This window comes from Aotus nancymaae, unplaced genomic scaffold (genome assembly GCF_030222135.1).
Source record: "Aotus nancymaae isolate 86718 unplaced genomic scaffold, 86718_ANA_hifiasm-v0.15.2.pri h1tg000004l, whole genome shotgun sequence".
NCBI lineage: Eukaryota > Metazoa > Chordata > Mammalia > Primates > Aotidae > Aotus > Aotus nancymaae.
Genome location: NW_026988415.1, coordinates 20469258 through 20490565, shown reverse-complemented (window position 1 = coordinate 20490565; position 21308 = coordinate 20469258).

Sequence of the window (21308 nt, the reverse complement as noted above, 5' to 3'; positions counted from 1 at the left end):
GTTGATTTGGGATGGAGAGTTCTGTAGACGTCTATTAGGTCTGCTTGGTCCAGAGCTGAGTTCAAATCCTGAATATCCTTGTTAATGTTCTATCTCATTGATCTGTCTAACATTGACAGTGGCATGTTAAAGTCTCCCACTATTATTGTGTGGGATTCTAAGTCTCTTTTTAGGTCTCTAAGAACTTGCTTTATGAATCTGGGTGCTCCTCTATTGTGTGCATATATGTTTAGAGTAGTTAGTTCTTCTTGATGCATTGATCCCTTTACCATTATGTAATGTTCTTCTTTCTCTTTTTTGATCTTTGTTGGTTTAAAGTCTGTTTTATCAGAGACTAAGAGTGCAACCCTTGCTTTTTTTTTTTTTTTTTGCTTTCCATTTGCTTGGTATATATTCCTCCATCCCTTTATTTTGAGCCTATGTATGTCTTAGCAGATACGATGGGTCTCCTGAATACACCACACTGATGGGTCTTGACTTTTTATCCAATTTGCTAGTCTATGTCTTTTAATTCGGGGCATTTAGCCCATTTACATTTAAGGTTAATATTGTTATGTGTTAATCTGATCCCGTCAGTTTGATGTTAGCTGGTTATTTTGCCCATTAGTTGATGTAGTTTCTTCATAGTGTCAATGGTCTCTACAATTTGGTATGGTTTTCTAGTAGCTAGTACCAGTTTTTTTCTTTCCATATTTAGTGCTTCCTTCAGGAGCTCTTGTAAGGCAGGCCTGGTGGTGACAAAATCAAATCTCTTAGCATTTGCTTGTCTGTAAAGGATTTTATTTCTCCTTCATTTATGAAGCTTAATTCAGCTGGATATAAAATTCTGGGTTGAAAATTCTTTTATTTAAGAATGTTGAATATTGGCCCCCACACTTTTTTGGCTTGCAGAGTTTCTGCAGAGAGATCCACTGTTAGTCTGATGAGCTTCCCTTAGTGAGTAACCCGATTTTTCTCTCTGGCTTCCCTCAACATTTTTCCCTTCAATTCAACCTTGATGAATCGGACAATCATGTGTCTTGGGGTTGCTCTTCTCCAGTAGTATCTTTGTGGTGTTCTCTCTATTTCCTGAATTTGAATGTTGGCCTGCATTGCTAGGTTGGGGAAGTTCTCCTGGATATTATCCTGAAGAGTGTTTTCCAACTTGGTTCCATTCTCCCTGTCACTTTCAGGTACACCAATAAAACATAGGTTTGGTCTTTTCACATAGTCCCATATTTCTTGGAGGCTTTGTTCATTCCTTTTCATTCTTTTTTCTCTAATCTTATCTTCAGGCTTTATTTCATTAAGTTGATCTTCAATCTCGCATTTTTTCTTTGGCTTGATTGATTTGGCTATTGATACTCGTGTATGCTTCACAAAGTCCTCATGCTTTGTTTTTCAGCTCCATCAGGTCATTTATGTTCTTCTCTAAAGTGGTCATTCTAGTTAGCAATTCCTCTATCCTTTTTTCAAGATTCTTAGCTTCCTTGCATTGGGTTAGAACACGCCCCTTTAGCTCAAAGGAGTTTGTTATTACTCACCTTCTGAAGCCTACTTCTGTCAATTCGTCAAACTCATTCTCTGTCCAGTTTTGTTCCCTTGCTGACGAGGAGTTGTGATCCTTTGGAGGAGAAGAGGCATTCTGGTTTTTGGAATTTTCAACTTTTTTATGCTGGTTTTTCCTCATCTTTGTGGATTTATCTACCTTTGGTCTTTGATGTTGGTGACCTTCAGATGGGGTTTCTGTGTGGATATCCTTTTTGTTGATGTTGATGATACTATTCCTTTCTGTTTGCTAATTTTCCTTCTAACAGTCAGTCCCCTCTGTTGCAGGTCAGCTGGAGTTTGCTGGAGGTCCTCTCCAGACCTTGTTTGCCTGGGTATCATTAGCAGAGGCTTCAGAACAGCAAAGACTGCCACCTGTTTCTTCCTCTGGAAGCTTTGTCACAGAGGGGCACCCACCAGATGCTGGCAGAAGCTCTCCTGTATGAGGTGTCTGTCAACCCCTGCTGGGATATATCTCCCAGTCAGGAGGTCCAAGGGTCAGGGACCCACTTGAGGAGGCATCTGTCCCTTAGCAGAACTACAGCACTCTTCTGGGAGATCCACTGCTCTCTTCAGTGCCGGCAGGCAGGAAAGTTTATGTCTGCTGAAGCTATGCCCACAGCTGCCCCTTCTCCAAGTTGCTCTGTCCCAGGGAGATGGGAGTTTTATCCATAAGCCCCTGACTGGGGCTGCTGCCTTTCTCTCAGAGATGCCCTGCTCAGAGAAGAGGAATCTAGAGAGGCAGTCTGGCTATAGTGTTTTTGCTGAGCTGTGGTGGGCTCCATCCAGTTCGAACTTCCCAGCAGCTTTGTTTACACTGTAAGGGGAAAACTACCTATTCAAGCCTCAACAATGGTGAATGCCCCTCCTCTCACCAAGCTCGAGCATCCCAGGTTGAATTCAGACTGCTATACTGGCAGCGAGAGTTTCAAGCCAGTGGATCTTAGCTTGCTGAGCTCCATGGGGGTGGGATCCACTGAGCAAGAACACTTGGCTCCCTGGATTCAGCCCCTTTCCAGGGGAGCAAATGAATCTGTCTTGCTGGCATTCCAGGCACCACTGGGTTATGAAAAAAAAATTCCTGCAGCTAGCTCAGTGTCTTCCCAAATGGCCACCTAGTTTTGTGCCTGAAACATGTAGGCACCCAAGAGAAATCTCCTGGTCTGTGGGTCATGAAGACTGTCTGAAAAGCATAGTACCTGGCCCAGATAGCATTGTCCCTCACAGTATGGTCTGACATGGCTTCCCTTGGCTAGGAGAGGGAGTTTCCTGACCCCGTGCACTTCCCAGGTGAGGTGACACTGCACCCTGCTTCTGCTTGCCCTCCATGGGCTGCACTCACTGTCTAACCAGTCCCAATGAGATGAACCAGGTACTTCTGTTGTAAATGCAGAAATCACCTGCCTTCTGCATTGGTCTTGCTGGGAGCTGCAGACCAGAGCTGTTCCTATTTGGCCATCTTGTCCCTCAACCACCACTAGACATTTTTAAGCCCAGTAGCTTTAAGTGAAAGTGAGTGATGATTTTTCAGTATACAAAACTGCATTAAATATCTTCAGGAAACCTCTACAATTTAGAACCTCACCTGATGTAGAATATTATTTGCAGCATCTCATTAAGCATGCTTTGCACAGTGGCCTTGGAAGCCAGCGTGTGCTCCAAAATGATGTCATCCTGCACCCTAACAGTACACTGACAACCTTTAGCCATTACACTTGAAAATTGAAATCAATTTCCCTTTCCCAACTCTGCCTTCAGGACCAGGTGTTTGTAAGGTTATTTCGGAGGTGAAAGTGTCTCCACAGTTCAATGGAGCTCATGAACTAGGATGTAGGAAACCCCTCACTGACAAGTCTATGCACTTGAGGCTAAAATGAGAGAGTTGCTGTTAGTGAATGGGTTATAGGCTGCCATTCAGATCTACTTATAAAGGCCATCCTGTGCATGCTGGAGGCAACATCCACACATTTTCCTCTTAACTTCCCTTGCACTCCTCAGGGCATAGGTGAAATACAGTTGCTTTAATTACCTTGATGGCTTCAGAGTATTACTCTTAAATGACTAGCAGTTAACTCCTGGGTACATAAAAGATCCTCTCAAGCATTCCCTGGAGACACTAAGCTGCTCTGGAAATAGGGAACAGTAAGATCAAAGAGGACTCAGGTGTCTGTCTGAAATGGAGGAAAAAAACAATTAGAGCAAGGGTTCTTTAACATCAGTGTGGTAAGACTGCAGATTCCAAGGCCCAATGTTTAGGAGATTCCAATTCCATAAGTTTGAGACGGAACATAGGAATCTGCATTTTAACAGCAATTGTAGGTGATTCTGATGCAGTGGTTTCATGACCACTCTTTGAGAAGAAGTAAATAGAAAAAGAGTTTTAATTCAGAAAAATCAAGGAAAAAAAAAAGGAAACTAAACTATCTGAAAAGGCAGACATGATTCACCCTGCTGAAGAATAATAAGTAGCCTAGGCAATGGTGATCAAAACTTGAAAAAAATAAATAACCAAAAGAAGTTGCCAAAAGTCACATACATTACACTAAATATATAAAAAGCCCTACTTTTGTAGAGATTAATTCCCCATTCTAATATCACCACCTTCATTGCATTAGTAAAGGCAACAATCACAAAGACAAAATTCACTGCATAATGTGTAATAGTTGGCACACACAGCAGACAATCATAATGGACAGACTCATGGGTAGATAGATAGTAGCATGAGATTTTTACATGGGGGAGCCTCAAGAGACAGTTGGAGGCAGGAAGAGGATATGATTCATAGTCTATAACCACAAACTCTCTACTCTCTTTGAATGGGACCACAGGCAAAGAATAAGAAGTGCACTGGTGGTACACCTCCCCATTCTGCTCACTCCTAAAAGCTGTTATTTCTGGCAATTACATTAAGACCTTCACATTTTCTGACCCTCCCTCAAATCCTTTGCTTTCTGTCCCTTACCTATTTATTACACATGCAGTGCAAGTGAGCAGGATGGATTTCATCAAACTCAGGTCTTTGCCTCACATATAAGGCTAAATTGGTATAGTAGCTACACACAAAAGAAGGAAGTCACAGTGCATTCCTCAGAAAAGAAGATACTCTGACTGAGGATAGATCCTGGGAAAACAAGCCCTTTCCACAGACTCCTGGAACTCTGAAACATTACGAAGGAAATGGAGTCAATAAACCTAGGAAAGCAGGGGTCAGTGAAGCAAAACCAGTGAGCACAGGAGATGGTCAAAAAGACCTGGATCTGAATCTAGGCGCTACCAATGGCGAAACTGTTAGACCTTAGGAAGGGAATACAACTCCTCTGAGCCTCAGTTTTCAGATCTGTAAACTGTGAATGACAGTAATACTTTTGTCTTTTACAGGATTATTCTGAGGATTAAATGAGGTTAATGTGAAGAATGTAACACAATGCCCGGAACACAGGAAGTTCTCTACACAAGAAATCATCTCTATATCTATATGCCACAAGCCATAGAATATGAGAAGACTATGTATGTTAAAAAAAAAAAAAGAAGCAGACTTACCTCTGTCCCATGTTGCCTTTGTTGGAAAGGAAGGTGGCTGGGAATTGTGTACTGACGCTAATAATATATAAATACCTCAGGTAGTGTTTTTATTATTATTGGCAGCTGCTAGAGGCTCTGATTGCTAGTTCCTGCTCTTCTTCCCAGGTGCTGCCTCTTCATTCTTCTAGCTCTGGTGGTGAGACTGGGCCTATTGGAAAGTGTCATCATTTTCTCTGTATTCTGTATCCAGACGGACTTTGGCCCAAATGCAAAAGCTAACTAACATCAGGCAAAAATCTAGCTAATGCCAGGCAGTAACTGGAATAACTAGCAAGTCAGAGGGTTATAACAAAGTTGACTTTCTCACACACACCTTTTCAAACATGTTAGTTCACAAATTTCACTCGTATTGGTTGTCTATATTTCACACTCTCATCAAATCAACAGATGGTTTGTAGAGCCTGTCAGGAGGATTACTCTGGTATTTTCTGGTTCTCATGAATAACTACTGGGGACTTTATACACATTCAGAACTAGTAGTGAGGCCACCCTACATTTGTGTAAGGATTGTGGTTTGCAAATCATTTTCACACAGACAGTCTTCATGATAACTTTGTGGTAGAGACTGTGTGGCTGTTATTATCCTTCCCTTCATTTTACAATTGAGGAAACTGAGGCAAAGAAGGAAAATGAATGTTTATTGCACATCTAGTGTCTTCTAGACATTTTATATGAATTATCCCACAGAAATTTTCATCACTGGCAGTCAGGTGTTATTCTTTCTCCATTACAGATATGAATAGTGAGAGGGGAAGTGCCGTGGTCAAAGTCACATTGCTAATAAGTAGCAGTGCAGGGGTTTTAACACAGCACCATTTCATTTCAAAGCATATGCTCATCTCAGCACTACATAGTACCTCCCAGGTGGGTATGTTTAGGGGCAGAACCTGTGTTCTTTCCTCAAGATCAGTGTTTCTCAAACATCAATGTACATGTGAATCACCTGTGGATCTTATAAAAGTGCAGATTCTGATTCACTAGGTACAGCGTGGAGCCTGAGATGCTACATTTCTAATGGGCTCCCTGATGATTTCTATCTGGTTGGTAGCTAGTCTGTGGACCAAACATTGAATAGCAAGGTCCTAAGTCACAGCAGCAGCTCTCAGACAAAAGTGAGGGTAATAGAGATACAACACACTCTTTCCTAGTTTTGGACAAAAAGGCAAATAGAAGGTTATAGTCTTGTTTAAAATAGGGCCATTTTCTATGTTTATATGCACATATGGTCAACTAGGAATCTCTGGATTCAGATTCCTTATCTGTGCAATGGGTGCATTTATTTTCCTAATTTGCCTCATTATAAGAATCTGCTTGTTGAAAATGCAGATTAGCATTCACACTCTAGATAAACTGAATGGGGATCTTTGGTGATGAGTTCTAGAAGGCTGCATTTCAATACTCTCCCCACTGCTGTGCTAAACCCCTATCAACTCCAAAGGGGATGGCACTAGGTTCAAGAGGTGAAAGAAGAGACCCAGAGCCAGCAAATGAGACATAGGGTTTTATCGGGGGCTTACATACAGGGATAAGAGACCAGCAGTGGAGGTCTGGTCAGGATAGCCAAACAGCCTGGTGATGGCAGGCTGGGCAGAAGCACTGCAACTGCTTGGAAAGAAAACATGTAGTTTATATAGCATTTTTACCTAGCACCTTCTCCCTAACAACCTCCACCTGGCAAGCTTCATTCACCCCAAAATTTAGGACTTTGATGCCCCCCACAGATAGTTTCCCACTGGATGGCCCATCAGTTTAGATGTTCTCTGTGTTGGCTACTCCCAGATTCCCTAGCTGGTAACATACTCTCAAGTGAGTCTGCCATATAGTGTCATTCTCAGCGTATGCTGCAGTTATTGCTATCATGTGCATTTACCCTACACCCATGCAATTCTGATGCCCACTAAAGCATTGGTTAAGAAGGAAAGCAGCAAACGTTTCTGTAAAGGGTCAGAAAGTAAATATTTTACAAAACTATATTTACATAAACAGGGCCAGATTTGGCATGCAGGTCCCAGTTTGCCAAACCTTGGATTAAGAGATCTTATGTTTGAGGAAGGCAAAAGACTGAGTAGGTACTGCAGACAAGTGAAGCATCACAGTTCCCTGTCTCACCCCATAAAGTATCTGAAGTAACTAAGAAGCTTGCAGGGTGGGAGAGATTTTTACACAAGGTTGTGTATAGAAGAGTGATAGAGGCTGGGCGCGGTGACTCATGCCTGTAATCCCAGCACTTTGAGAAGCCGAGGTGGGCGGATCGCAAGGTCAAGAGATCGAGAGCATCCTGGCCAACATGGTGAAACCCGTCTCTACCAAAAACACAAAAATTGGGTGGGCGTGGTGACGCATGTCTGTAGTCCCAGCTACTCAGGAGGCTGAAGCAGGAGAATTGCTTGAACCTAGGAGGTGGAGATTGCAGTGAGCCAAGATTGCACCACTGCACTCCAGCCTGGTGCCTTGCGACAGAACAAGACTGTCTCAAAAAAACAAAAAGAGTGACAGAGACACAAAGAAAAGACCCAGAGAAAGGCAATGATTTTTTTCAAAAGAGAGACAGATGAGGTTAACACACCAAGGAAAGAGACAGACCCCAATAAAGAGAAAGGCAGAGGCTGGTACAGTGGCATGTGCCTGTAATCCAAGAACTTGGAGAAGCCAAGGCAGGCATATGGCTTCAGCCCACGAGTTTGATACCAGTCTGAGCAACATGGTAAAAGCCTGTCTCTACAAAAAAAAAAATACAAAAATTAGCAAAGTGTAGTGGCATGCAACTGTGGTCCCAGGTACTTAGGAGGCTGAGGTGGGATGATCATTTGAGACTGGGAGGTCAAGGCTGCAGTGAGCCAAGATTGCATCACTGCATTCCAGCCTAAGCAACAGAGCAAGATGCTGTCTCAAAAATAGATAAATAAACAAATACAATGACAAGCAGGCACACATGGAGAGACAAAACACTGAAAGAGGTAATCTGAGGTCACCAAATGCAGGGTAACAGAATCAACAACACGTATAGTAAACAAGGCAGAATTAATCAAAGTTCAAAAAAGAGAGAGAGGAAAAAGGCAAAGGGGAAAAAACAAACACCTTATGAATAAATAAACCCTGAACTCAGCTTGTTAAAAAAGGCAAGGTGCTGTCAGACTCTTCTTCATTCTCCTATGCAGGACATGGGTGAATTCAAAGCATCACTAGTGAGATGGAAAATGCATGAAATATAAACTGATATTTTCTATCTGCTTTTAACTCTTGGCTCCTTCTGATAAGCATAAAGCCTAACTTTTCCCTTTGTTGTGATAAATCCTCTCATGGGGGCTTGCCACCTGACCGTTTGAGAATCACTGATATAAGGAAGCTAGCGTGTGTAATACTGATTTCTATCAGGCAAGAAAAGATTATCAATGTTTACTTTTGTCATAATATTGCATTTTTTTTCTAAAGCCTACATACAGCTGCCCTATTTTGATATAGTCTTGTCTTCACACCACACCCCTTTCTGCCCATTCTGCAAACACACACACAGCAACAAATTTCTCCATCCCTTCAAACTCACTAGCCTAGACAGAAAACACCACACAGATCAGGAGAAACACTCCAAGTGAAGAGAACGCTGTTTCTTTGAGGACAGTAGAAGTGGACAATGGAACATCTCCTATGATGGCAGACACGTCATCCCCCTCACTTGTCTTCCTGGGATTGCCTTCTTCACAACGCATTTCCTTCTGCCATCAGTACTCTGGATCTGAGGCATTATGTACTGCTGCGGCAGAGCTATCACGAAGGAGATTTGATGCCATTTTCAGGCCTAAAAGACTTTTTTTCTCCTCTGAAACCCCTGGCCTTAATGCTGCAGTAACTAAAAGAACACACTGCTGCTGCTTCATAAAACCAAGACAGCATGCTGATCTCAGCCCATCCTCAATGGGTTAAGGGGTCCACTGACAGCGAAGCACAGCTTTCCTAATGCCAAAGGAAAGACATTAAAAACAGCAGCAGGGGGCATGCAAAGAGTAGTTTCCAACTGAGCTCAGCTAAGTTCCCCTCCTGATAGATTGGGCAATATTTCTGTTGGGATGAAGAGGGGGGTTGGTCTCTAACTTTGATAAGCCTTCTGCAAATGTTACCAGGTCACTTGGGTGATGACCCAGAGCAGTGGTCAGAGGATTTATATAAGATAGATCCTAATCGTCAAGTGTCTGGGATGCCCTACCCTTGCCTTGTCTCACTGCACCAACAGGGAGTCGATGACTGCTGTGTGTGAGGAAAATAAAACAGATTCATTTCACTGCACACTTCACTGAGGGGCAGAAGTGGCAGGAAACTCACATATATGGCAGCAGGTGGGAGCAGGAAAGACCATATTGAGCAATTTGAATTGCATTGCAAATGGCACTAAGACCAGAAAATTGAAGTTTCTGCTGCCTCTCCGGGAACTGGCAAAAGGGCAGGACAATTAAGACAAGGGTATAGTCCTCCAGTGAGTCAATAAGTTTTGCTCTTATCCTCATCACTGTCTCAGACCTTCACCTTGGACAAGGCGGGGATGCTTAACCCTGACCACAGCCTGAGCACCTAATCTTGACCAGCCATTTTAAAATTGTAACAGGGACCCAATAAAATAGAAGCCATCAGTTTGCTTTATCCCTACAGCAAGAGAACCAATTGAAAGTAACATTTAGGGACAGTGGACAGGTTACCTTATCTTCGTATATGAAAAACAGCAAAGAACAAACTGGGGTTATATAAAGGAAAAGGAAGTCTTGCCTCAGTTACCTTTGGACAGAAGTTTCTTCTACAGGGCCCAAGTGTTAGGCTGAGTGCTACTTTTGACTTACTGGCAGAAATGTGGAATGCGATGTCCAACATGTATACTCTGAGGCTCCACCTTTACAAGAGAGCAAAGGGAGGGAGTGTTATCGATCCTTCCCACTTGTCAGGGAGCCTCATTGTAAGACAAAGGAATTCTTTACATGTTGGCTTTATGAGCTAACTTTAGCATGACCCCATGGCATAATGATTTGATTTTGTTAGGAACCAGGTTCAGAGAAACCTGGGTTCAAGTCCTGGCTGTCCTACTTCCTAGCTACAAGACTTGGGCAAGAGAATGTACACTCTGAGCCTCACATTCCCCATCTACAACACAAGGATTCTAATGGTACTTATTTTGCAGAAGTACTGTGAGAGTTAAATGAGATTATGTAAGGTATTTAATACTTAGCACAAAACATTGGTAGTTATTGTAGTCATTATTACCACCTATTACTGTTACTCAGTTATCTCCAGTATTACCAATACAGTATAGGATAGGATAGTGACTATTAAGAGCTCAGGTTTGGCAGCCACACTTGAGTTTCAGTATGTGCCCTACCACTCCTTTGTGCTTTTGGGCAATTTGCTTATCTCCTCTGTACTTCAGTTTCCTCTGTGATTCCATGATAATAGCCTTGCCTGCCTCACAGGATTGTGAAGATAAAGTGAGCTAACATATGTGAAATATTTACAAATGGTGCCTGGCACAGAGTAAGGGTCAAGTAAATATTAGCTACTATTATTAGTATTTTCATAAACATCTTGAGGGCTTGGCTCACAGGTTTCAATGGTGACTGATTATAGCTCACAGCATGTTCTCAGTCTGTGCTTCTAACCCTACTATCCCCACTAAAAGCCTAAATCTATCCACTAAAGCTTCATTCCACAAATGAAGGCATGAAACCACATCTGGTCGTTAAGATTCTGTCAGCAAAGGCATGTGCCATTTTCTTCTCCAGAATCCAACCCTCTGTCATCTCACATTTGAGAATCACTAAGTACTATAGTTGCATGTGTCATGGTAAATTATGTTACATCAATAGGTATACCAATAGGACAATGCAACAACAGACAACTGGTTGTGACATGTAAGAAAATGACAAATAAGTTCCAGGAATTTCAAAAGACAGTTTTCTGAAGGGAGGGCAGGTGGTGAGCCTGGAAGTTAAATGAAAACTGTTCACAAAAGACAAAGAGGTTTCTTCATTCCAAATTTGACTCTTGGCCAAGTTGGAGGTCCACACAATTTATATTTAGAAGGTTCCTTCTACTCTTTCAGTGTACTCAGTGTCTGGATTGGCTATTGTAGCACCCCAGCTAGGCCCACATTTCCTAGAAATGATCCTTTCTCCAAAACGCATCCCCCACAGCTCCCTCCTATCTTTCTCCCAAACCAAAATCTTACTTCCTCAATATCTGACCTGGGATATACAAGGCTGATCAAAGCTTAAGGCATTGCACTTCCCAAGGGTATATTCCATTTTAAAAGTCTCTAAGAACATGGTAATTCTTTAGCTAGGTTAGCCTAGGAAAATGTTTCTCTGAGAGAAAAAAAATTCAGATAATTTTGATAAATGGAGAGATAGGAAGAGATTAGACTAGAGGAGACCTTTGGTAATGCCTATTAAATTTATTTAGTTGTTTTTCAGTAAATATATATTGACACTGTGTGTTAATTCCTTCTTAGACATTGGAATTTCAGCAATAAAAATAAGATAGGTTCCTGCACTTAGGAAGTTTACATCCTATGGAAAAAAAATAACCAAGAAAACATAATTTTAGACCATGTGAACAATATGAAGGATATTTATTTAGCAGGGTGATGGGATAAAGGGTAACAGGCATGAAGATGATTGAAAATTTATAAAGTATGGTAAGGGATGATTTACTTGAGGTCATGACATTTTACTTGAGATTTGAATGATGAAAATGGAATCTGCCAGACCGAAGTCTGAATTATGATGAAAACCATTCCAGACAAGGAACACAGCAAGGTCAAAGGCCATGTAAGGGGAATTAATTTGATATTTTAAATGAACAGAAATAAAAGTCGTGTGGGTGAATTATAGGAAACTGGGAGCGGAGTGATAGGAGATGAGATTAGAGCAGAGACTGGGGCCAGATAATATAATAGAGCATTTGGACTTAATTCTAATGGGAAGCCTTTGGAGGGTTTTCAGCAAAAGGGTGACCCAGTCTGACTTACATTTTTAGGATAATAAAGCAAAAATAACATGAGGAGACACAGGCAGGGGATAGGTCCTATAGAGGCTTCTAGAGTAAGGTGAATTACATCACATTGGTCCACAATTCTTACTTTCTTCAAAAGGAGTGTGGAGGAAAGCTTCTGAAATGTGTATATTGTAGTTTTGATAGCTTAATTTTTTGTGGGCAAAGAACACATTGTTTCATAAAAATCCATTTTTTTTCTCATTTTCTTTCTACTTTATTTACTCTCCCAAATGTCATAAATGACTTCCTCCCTGCAAACCATTATTTTTATGTTATGTCCTTGAAATTTATGTATCAATGAACCAAATACCTTAGCATTTGAACTCTTTTCTTATTATTTCATAGAGAATCATTGTTTGTTTTTTCAACTCAACTAGTGTTTCACCCAGTGTGGTCCATAGACTACCTGCCTCAGAATCACTGTATGAGCCTATCAAAGCAGCATATTCTTGGACCTAATCCCAAACCTACTAAGTGAAAACCTCTGAGGGTAGAATCTTGTTACTTACATCTTCCAAAAGTTATTCAAGTTATTCTGATTCACAGTAAGTTTGAGAACCACTGTCCTATATTTTTCATGTTTTTGCTCCTACTGTTATCTCTTTCTGGAATATTTTTCCTCTAAATCTCTGAAGAAATTCCGCAGTGCTTCAAGGTTTACCTCAAATGTAATCTCCTTTACAAAAACCTCCCTCTCCTGCTTTCTCTTATCCAGACAAACGTGATCTTTTCCATTGCAGTGAGCATGGAGCAGGGTATGGCAAGACGTTAACACTGATGTTCAGGGGACTGTTAAATACACTGTGATAGAACAGCTGCCATGGAGCTGGAGGAAAATTGCTGGCCTGAAGTCTGCCCTTACTCAGCTTTATTTTATGACAATGGAATCACAGACTTATGAGGCTTGCTTACTGAATTCCCAGAGACTCTGGGCTAGAGTAAATCTTAAGGGACATAGTGTATTTGTTTTGACAGTCAATGCTATATGTAGGTCTAAGACAGGTATCTCAAAGTTTCTCTGCCTCTATGTTCTGTGGACACCTAGGTCATACACACTTTGTAGGCCCTTTTTAAAATGTCGATTGTTAGTCCCAATGTCAAACCTACTGAACTGGATTATCATGGGGTGTGGTCCAAGAATTTTACTCACTTTCATTAATGGTTGATTACGTTATTTCACTATGTTGTTCACTGAGGACAATTAGGAAAGGGGGACAAAACCAAAAAAAGCAAAAGCTATGTAAAGACACTGAAGCAAAACCAAGGGAGAAGATTCAGGGCCAAGATCAGAAAGAAGGTGGAAGTCAGGAGAGATGAGCCTAGCATTTGGGGTTGCTCTTTCCCTCAAGACAATCATTAATTGTGCAACAAAATGCAGCAGTTTGACTCTGAGAAGCTAAGGAAAGTGCACTGAAATCTCACAGGACTGGAAGGATTACAAATGGAAATTTAGATTCTGCCAACAGTTTCTGTTAAATTTTACAGATTTTCAATTGGTAACTTCAAATGGCTACATCCTAACAGGGAGCATGAACCAGAAACAGATGAAACTTCAAATGGCTGAAGCCTAGCTTTGAATCCCTTTAAAGTCATCTATCCCTAGCCTAACTGCATACCAGAAACAAACAAACAAAAAAACCAAATTATCTCTAGAGGAAGGTAACATTATTCAGAATTTTGACTATCTTTATAATTATTTATACATGAAGTGTGATATTGAATCAAAACATAACCATTAACTCTAAAGGGTAAGAACTATCCAAAAGCTAAGAAAAGAAATTTGAAAGAGACTTATAGGAGATCCAGATATTGAAGATATCAGACTGAGAATCAAAGTAATTATGACTAATAGGTTTACAGGTTTAAACAAATAGATGGAGAGTTATGGTAAAGAACTAGAAATTCTAAAATAAAATAAAATTCTAGAAGTAAAAATATAATTTACCAAATTAAAGTCTAAATCCCTGAGTTTAAAAGCAAATTAGACAACACAGAAGACATTAAGGTAGGTAATATACATGACCAAAGCATAACAAGACAAAAAGTGGAAGACAACTAAAGCCATGCTTAGAAAGACATTAAGTACTTTCCACTGCACGTATTAGAAGACCAGATTATTTTTGGCATGTATCACAATACATTAAAAGAAACAAGAAAACCAGAAGAAACTTGAAGGACAAAATGGCAAAAATAAAAGCTAAAACAGAAAACATGCTTACAAAAGCCAAGAGTTGATTTTTTAAGATTAATAAAATTGATAAGCCTCATCACAAAACAGAAGCAGAATAAAAGAGAGATTACCAGGAGCGGAAAAGAGAATGTAATCACAGATATTTCAGACATTTGCAAAGAAATAAGATATCATGAACACTTTTTGCCATTAAGTTAGAAAATTTAGATGAAATGAAAAAATCCTTTAAAAATTATAAAAACTGACCCAAGAAGAAAAATAGTATCTGTATTATTCTCTACCCATTAAAAACATAGTCTTTAATTTAAAACCTTCCATGTCCAGATGGCTTTGCTGATTAATTACTCATTTAATTATTCAAACATATAAGAGAACAATCATTCCAATCTCACACAAATTCTTCCAGAGAACAAGAGAAGATACAATTTCCAATAGTTTTTTTGTGGCAAGCATGACCTTGATAACAAAAGTTAACAATTACTTTACAGGAAAAGAAATCCATAATCCAATCTCAGCCATGAATAAAGACATAAAATTCCAAAATTTCTCAAAGAAATCTTACCCAACCGTATTTAGTCACATGTCAAATGAACAATCCATAAAAAACAAGTTAGATTTATTCCATGAATGCAAGGCTGGTTTAGCCTTCAAAACAAAATCATTGTATTTCAATACATGAACAGCATCAAGAAAAAAATATAAGATAATCTCAAATGAGGCAGATAACGCATTTTATAAAATTTAACATCCATTTATAATTTTAAAAACACTTTGCAAACTAATAATAAAAAGGAACATTGTAATTTTAACAGAATACATCCACATAGAGTTTATAGCAAACATAATAATACTTTAAGATGAAATGATGAATGCTATCTTCCTGAGATCAGGAATAAGACAAGAGTGCCCCTCATCACTGCTCAGATTCAGCATTATACTCCAGAAACTCACTGAAGCAAGAGATTAAGGGAAAAAAATGAAAGTTTAAGAACTAAAAAGAAGAAAAAAACCTCTCAATATCTTCACATGAAATAATTAATATATTTAGTAAATATAAAATAATTAAAAGTGAACTATGATAATTAATGAATTTAGCAAGTTACATACATCAATATACACAGATTGATTGTATTTCTATATACTACCCACGAATAATAAAAATACAGATTTTTAAAGCTAGTATTTACAAAAGCACAAAAAAGAAAAAAGAAAAGAAAAAGAAAGACTAAATACCTAGAAACAAACCTAATGAAAGGTGTTCTATTTAGAAGAGCTCCAAAGCATTATTGGTAGAAATTAAATAAGACTGAAATGGAGAAATAAACCAAGCTCATGAATTAGGAGGTTCAACGTTTTTAAAATGTCGATTTTCCCAAATTGATCTGGCTGCAGATTTATCATAATTCTAGTTAAAATTATAATGTTTTCGTGTAAATTAGTAACATAAATCTACCATTTAATTGGAAACATAAAATACCAAGGATGGTCAAGGCAATCTTGAAAACAGAGAACACTATTGGAGAACTTATACTACCAGATAATCACTACTTATGAAGCTATAATACTTAAGACAGTGTGGTATTGGAACATATATAGACAAAAAGATCAATGAAACATTATATGAAGCCCAGATACAGACCAACATATATGTGAATACTTGATTAATGGCAAAAATGGTCTGGAATGCAGTGGAAAAATGAAGTTCTGGATTACGTGAATATATAGGGAAATAGTGAAACATGACACACTATGCACAAAAATAATTTCAGGATGGATTATAGATCAATATGTGAAAGATAAAACAGCAAAGCTTTCAAAAAATAATATAGAAAAATATTTTTGAGATCTTTAGTAATTCTAACCTGAAAACCATATGATAAATGGGGGTTTATCAAATTTAAATAACTTCTGTTATAAACAGATACCTCTAATAAAGTGAAAATACAAGCCACAAAATGGCTTTTGTCATACATAACTGACAAAGGGCATATATACAAATCAAGAATATTATCAACATTATGTTGAATGAAATAATCCATATAAAAGAGTGTACAGACTAGATGACACAAATTTTATAAAATTCAAAATATGCAAGTCTAATCTATGTTGTTAGAAATCAGTATAATGGTTACCTCTGGGGAAACAAATGGTGATAATGAATACAGGAAGTAAAGTGGGGTTTGGGAGGCTCATAATGGTGTTTGTTTGTTTGTTTGTTTTTTGCAACGGAGTCTTTCTCTGTCACCCAGACTGGAGTGGTGAGGTGGTATGCTCTGGGCTCACTGCAACCTCCCCCACCTCACTAGGGTTCAAGAGATTCTATGCCTAAGCCTCCCAAGTAGCTGGGAATCTAGGTGTCCACCACTATGCTTGGCTAATTTTTGTATTTTTAGTAGAGAAGAGGTTTCACCATGTTGGTCAGGCTGGTCTCGAACTCCTGACCTCAAGTGATCCACCCGCATCAGCCTCCCAAAGTGCTAGGATTACAGGCCTGAGCCACCAGCCCAGTCCTGTAAGGTTCTTTATTGACTTGTGTAATAATTCTAACAGGCATGTCACTTTGTGGTCATTCATTGTCATGTTTAAGTCTGAGTCATGAATGCCACAATATCACATTGGAACTTCTGTTTTTGTTTTTTGGTTTTTTTTTTTTTTTTTTTTTTTTGCGACGGAGTTTCGCTTTTGTTACCCAGGCTGGAGTTCAGTGTCGTGATCTCTGCTCACTGTAACCTCTGCCTCCTGGGTTCAAGCGATTCTCCTGCGTCAGCCTCCCGAGTAGCTGGGACTACAGGTGTGCGCCACCATGCCTAGCTAATTTTTGTATTTTTAGTAGAGACAGGGTTTCATCATGTTGACCAGGATGGTCTCGATCTCTTGACCTCGTGATCCACCCGCCTCGGCCTCCCAAAGTGCTGGGATTATAGGCATGGGCCACCATGCTGGGCCTACATTGGAACTTCTAATGGCTTCTTGGTTGACTCAGCCGCCTCACCACCATGCCCATATCTCTATTATAAGCTCACTAGCACAAAGCTTAACATTCAAAGGGTGACTAATCTTTTATTGACATGAACAAGAAACTAGGTGTGTCTGAAGGGTGGGCAGAGAGAGAGATAATAAAGAAAAAAGTAGGGATCTATTGAAAACAGAGGATCCTTCAATACCAGACTATTTAGGAACCACATTGCCAAAAAGCAAAGAAAGCCAAAACTTGGGACAGCCAAATCCATTGCATAATGTCTGTTCATCTACCACATATAGTCAGATACAACAGAACTAAAACCCACGTACATAAGATTACTCTCTAGCTTTTTCCTTATATATTTTAAGATGTTTGCCTACACACATAAATACACACTAACATAAGTTTATCACCATCACCATCCGTGCTCCTAACAGTCCCTTCTTTACTATCTCAATGTTAGTATTTCTACTTCCTCACTAATAAAACAATTAAAACAGTTAAGGTCACAAGTTACAGTACATGACCTTAAAGCTCAGGAATGACAAGCAAGAAAGATTCAAACCGAAAAATATCTAGTCCAGTAGTTCTTGAAAACTTTAGTGTAAATTAAAATTACCTGGAAGACTTCGTCAAAATACAAATTCCTAGGCCTTTCTCATCAAGAGTCTACATTTTAAAAGCATCACAGATGTTTCTGCTGCAAGTGGCTTATGAGGCAGAATACTGATCAGATTGAACATCCTAACTCCCCTCAGGATTATTATATTACCATGCCACATATATTAACTCTGGATCTATTTTTAAAATTTATTTTCAAGGAAAAGAGAAATCTGTAACATTTACTAGGCATCATCATAATTGCCTATTTTCTAAAAAACTTTCTCTTAGACTTTTTTTTTAATAATACAATGCCATTGTAATATACACTAAGGGATCCAGCTATTTAAAGGAACCCTATGGTGAATCCTTCTGTAAAGTGAAAAAAATTCCCTTGATTTATTGTTGCATAAATCCAGATTTTCATATCTGAATTCACCTGCTGGGAAGAAATGTTTTCCCCATTGTCTAGGCCCTCTTTGCTAGCCTTCTGTTCAATATGTGACCTTCTCACAATGCTGTAATTTACATGGAGCAATTTAGAGAAGTAAACAAGTAGTGTTGCATTTTTAACTAGACTGTTTGGATTGAAGGGCTGCCAGTAACTAGCAAGACAAAAGATAAAAGGGGCTCAGGCCTCTGTATGGAAGAAAAACAAAGTAAAAAGGAGGAGGCTACCACCAAAAGAAGGACTCTGTAACACCGAGAACCATAAAGAGATACAACTATGAAGCTCAAGAGCTCTAAGCCTCAGATATTGTTTTTCACAAGCTAAAGAAGGAATTACATGCAGGATAGAGTCACCAGTTCCTTCAATGGCAAGGGAAATTTAGGGAAATCTCTAATCTGATCTGGGATATGATCCCAGAGGACTAGGAAGTGAAGATTTGTTAGAGATGCATGAAGGGAAAGATGTGAGTCTGAAAGAGGCTATCTTTCAAGGCTATTTCACACCTATAGAACCAAGGATATTTGTATGCTTGTTTTCTCTTAAACACCTGTGACCCATAATAGCAACTTAGATCTCAAATCCAGTGAAAATAGTGAGAAAAGGTGATATCTAAACTCACTACTGAGGATGGAGTTGAAGTTGTATCACTCTGGCCACAGCCCATAAAGAAATCCTGATAACATCATAGCAGCAAAGACAAAATGAAATTAGATCTCAAATCCAGTGAAAATAGTGAGAAAAGGTGATATCTAAACTCACTACTGAGGATGGAGTTGAAGTTGTATCACTCTGGCCACAGCCCATAAAGAAATCCTAACATCATAGCAGCAAAGACAAAATGAAACTTTTTGAATCAGAGTCTGTTTAGAATGGACAAGAAGCCAACACTCTCTCTTCTTTGCCAAATACCTAAGACACAAATGCCTATCATGAAACCTAAGACATTGGTATATAAGCACAATAAATGAGATGACTTAGACAAGATTCCGAGGACCATGTGTAGCACATTGTTAATTTAGAAAATTGTCGATTCCCTTCCTCTTTATTTCCTACGAATCTGAACTTACTTTCAGCAAGACATCTTTCTTAAAACATGAAATACCATAATGGGCTAAGGTCCAATTTGCCACCAATTAAATTAAATACATTATTTCTGCATACCTACTACTTGCCAAATACTGTGGAAGACACAAAGATGAATCAAACACGACCTTTGTGTTAACTGGAACAGTCTTTTCCTTTCAATATGGAGTTGCAAAATTACCTTCCCTACTAATCACACCCTTCGTAATATACCATTAGAACTCCTACCTTAAAGGGAAAAACAGTCTATAAATGAAATAAGATGTACACCAATGACCTCAATGTGAAGAACAAGAAGCCAAACACAGATTTCTAGTAAGTCCTATGACATTCACCAGTTTTTTTTAAATTAATCACAACAGTTAATCAGAAGAAATGCATAATTCATAAAATTTTATTTATCTTAAATGATATATATATATATATCATTTTGATATATATATATATATATATATATCAAACCAATCCATCTGAAAGACAGCTGGAGTCCTTTCTCACATTGTCAGGCACAGTCAAGATCAGGGGAGTATACGAAGCAGGGGAAAATTTTAGCATGGCATCAAATACTAAAATCATTCTATACTCAAAAGCTAAACTGTTCATTATTCACATCTGGGGAAAATTAACGTAAGAAACTAAGAACTGAGTTTTTGAAGTATAGCTCTATCTTTAATTTCCCTTTTGGCAAGGCTTCCTGTCACATACAAACACTATTACTCCAAAGTCGGTCACAAACAGAAAGGGCTTCTCTTTCCAGAAATGCCATCATGCCGTGGAGTCCGAATTAACAAATATTTAGCCATCATAGGAGCTTACTGTTTTCCTTTTTGTAGACCTTGGGGAATTGCCATGACCCCTAAACATCCTAATTTTTCTTGAATAATTTTCCAATGAATATTGTAGATATGACATCTTTGATGTTCTTTTTCTTCTTTTGAAACATATTTATATGTATCCAGTTCATACTCTCTTTTAGGGCTAACAAGTTTCATCTACTAAAGCAGTGGTTTTCACATTTTATTTTAGGAATGGAAGCTTTTCTTTTTACCCCCAAATAGTCAAGAAATCAAATATGTAAGACAGATCAAAGTGAAGCTAGTCTGGTTGAAGCAGGGCTGTGAATGTGTGGAGCCCTGCTGCCTGAGCCTCCCTCTCCTCCCCAGTCCCTTAGTGGCTCCTCGGGGGTCTTTGCAGAACTCCCAGGTAAAAGGTATCCTTTTAACTATTATTACATCAGGGAGAAAATGTTATTTTAATAACCGGACAGAATTCCTCAGAGAAAAAGCAATAATATTTGTAACAAAATAACTTGATAGTCGATTGGGCATAAAAGGTGAGATCAGGAGAACCTGGATTATAAAGAAAAAGCTTAAAATAGAGCAACTTTAACGTTCCCGCATAAAAATTTAATAAGAGTTTGTGGTGGGGGAGAGAGGTAAAAGGACATTTGTGATGCTGTGAAATAAGCCTCCATCAATTCCCCAAACACAGAAAGCTTATATGAGTGGATATGTGTCATAAAAATCAAAGAATTGTGGCTAAGTCCCCAATTCTGGGCTGGCATGCAACAAAAGAAAGAAAAGAACAATGGAAGGAGAAAAAGGCCAGTAAGAATGAAAATTCAGTAGAAGCAAAACACCAGAACTGGAAGTAATAATAAAATATGAGTCCCTTTGAACTTCCAGAGAAATAAAATGGGAGATCAGTGAACTTCCAACAGAATATGGGATAGGCCTCGGATATAATGTTACCTAAATTTCAAAGACTGCGACTTAAGACTTAGGTCCAAAATGCTTCTATTTAGTACATGAGGGGACTATGACATCTTTCTGTCTGAGGTTGAAATGAAAAATAACTGAAAACGTAGCTCTCTTTTTCTT